General features: G+C 44.1%; 1 pseudogene across 1 annotated transcript; it reads right to left on the bottom strand.

The window, feature by feature from the left end:
• Nucleotides 1–557: 557 nt before the first annotated feature.
• LOC147888858 (short-chain dehydrogenase TIC 32, chloroplastic-like) lies at nucleotides 558–1714 on the bottom strand (annotated as a pseudogene). Its single transcript, XR_015543006.1, has 4 exons — nucleotides 1609–1714; nucleotides 966–1168; nucleotides 827–926; nucleotides 558–738 (listed from the first exon to the last, which is right to left on the bottom strand). The product of XR_015543006.1 is annotated as a short-chain dehydrogenase TIC 32, chloroplastic-like (transcript).
• Between the last annotated feature and the right edge of the window lie 448 nt (nucleotides 1715–2162).

Here is a 2162-nt window from a genome sequence, read left to right as displayed (position 1 = left end):
CCTTCATTGTCCAAGCAAATGCATGTCGAAACAGCGTAGGAGGGGTACTTATGCAGGGTGGTAGAGTCGTGGCATACAAAAGTACAGTGCTCCAAGATGCTGAAATGAATTTTGGCATCTATGAGAAAGAGATGTTGGTTGTCATACATGCTCTTTCGACCTAGAAGCATTATCTTTGAGCTGATTTTCATGTTTAGATAGATCATCAATCATTGCGGTACTTTCTCACTCAGAGAAAGTTGTCTGAGAAGCATATGAGGTGGGCAAATTTTCTTTCAATGTTTCATTTTCAGATTGTGCATGTGCCTAGGAAGAAGAATGTTGTTGCAGATGCACTCTCACGATACCCCACCCCAGATGCAGTCTCTGTTAAGCCACAAGTTTCAGCAGTGACCATTGCATATCATGATGAGCTTGATGCCATGAACGATCAATATGCCAATGATGCTGATTTTTCACGGACATCCATGGATGCACTATCCAAATCCATCAAGATCTATGAGACCTCCATATATCACATTATAATTATCTTATAAATCCTCAGCGCATTTACAAAGTCATATGAAAAATCTCAACATGACTGACCCTGATTTGTCGTTCAACTTGTCAAAGCAAATATCCCCAAAATACGTGAATCTGTGCAGTTCAGAGGAGAAATCACAACTCTGCCTTCGATGCCAGTTTCCTTGGCAGTTCTTTTCAAATCATCGAGGAGAAGGTTTGTCAAGAGAAAATGGCCTGAACAGGCCAACGTTGTCAGATCCCCAATGTAGGAAAGGACTACAAGCTATATACATATAAACATCCCAACTGGTGGAGGACATACCAATGTGATTTGTGGCAAAATGCAGTTCAACTCCATCAACTGAAAGTTTAAAAGGCTGTCCCATGGTTCCTGCATTGTTGCTATAGACAAGATCCACATACTATTGGGCGCACTGATTATCAAGGGCAGGATTCTAGACGCGTAAATACCCAAAAAGCATGATAGAGTGAGCCATTGAACTGAGGTCTAGTTCCAAAACATGGACTCGTGCACTGCTATTCTCTTTAAGGATGGCTTGCTTCACAGTCTCCCCAGCAGAAACATCATTTACGGCCAATACAACCTGTGCACCACGCATTGCTAAGACGCGTGCAGTCTCCATGCCTATTCCACTGGATGCACCTGACAAACACAAGGTACGTAGTATCAACCGATTATTATTGCCAGAAGATGCCTCAACGCGATATAGGTAATAATCATATGGCGCCCACCTTTCCCCTGTTCGCTCCGACCACCAAAGCGACGCCAACCTTACTCCGTCACTCTTGGTCGACAGTCATGATTATAGTTTACGACATCCTTGCAAACTATTTAATCTATGGCCCCCGGGACGACCTCGTTATTATTACTTGCGACGTCCGTATGAAACCGCTCAACGCTGTGATGCTGCTACTTTAAGATGCAACTCGCAAGCAAAAGTCCACAAACCATCTACGGCACTGGCAACGACTCTTAATGGAGCTGCACTCGCAACCTCGTCCCGATCTAGACGATGGAAAAAAGGGAGGATCAAAATTCGAAACGTGCATTAGAGATGCAATGCAATGAAAGGCGATGGATACCAGTGAGGATAGCAGTGAGGGAGGAGGCGTCGATGCCATGAGTAACCTGCTCAGCGGTGGAGGAAGATGAGAAGCCAGAGGGGGAGCGGCGAAACAAGAAATCCATGGAAGACCACTCAGCTGGCTTTGCAGTTTCACTGAAACCTGCCCAACACACTTCCTCCACCGTCCCCTCACTTTTTATTATTACATAACATCTTCTCTTGAATTGAAGAGCAGACGGTGAGAGGCTAGAGCTGGTTGGTTGCATTGAAGTCTTTGTCGGAGCAGTGCTCTAGGACTTGTTTTTTCAAGAAATAAAAGTACTGTTGAATTTCATACTGTGCCAGAGCTTTTAGCTTGGTAATCCGATAGGGACAACACAATCGCACATATTTCCCTACATAATCTCGCATATTCAAGTGTTGCCACTATAAAATAATTGAGATCATAACGTCCACAGCATTGGGGTAGTTTTGTGGCGAAATGGGAAATTTAACGCCAACGCGTCACGTGACCCTTTTTTCCCAAACCAATGAGCTCTTTAGGTCAATGATTTTAGGGGGAAAAAGACT

The sequence above is a fragment of the Dipteris shenzhenensis genome, chromosome 21 (assembly GCF_047967505.1).
Source record: "Dipteris shenzhenensis isolate YYH24624 ecotype China chromosome 21, Dip_SZ_1.0, whole genome shotgun sequence".
Lineage (NCBI taxonomy): Eukaryota > Viridiplantae > Streptophyta > Polypodiopsida > Gleicheniales > Dipteridaceae > Dipteris > Dipteris shenzhenensis.
The sequence above is the reverse complement of the archived record's forward strand: the minus strand, read 5'-3'. Positions and strand labels throughout refer to the sequence as shown.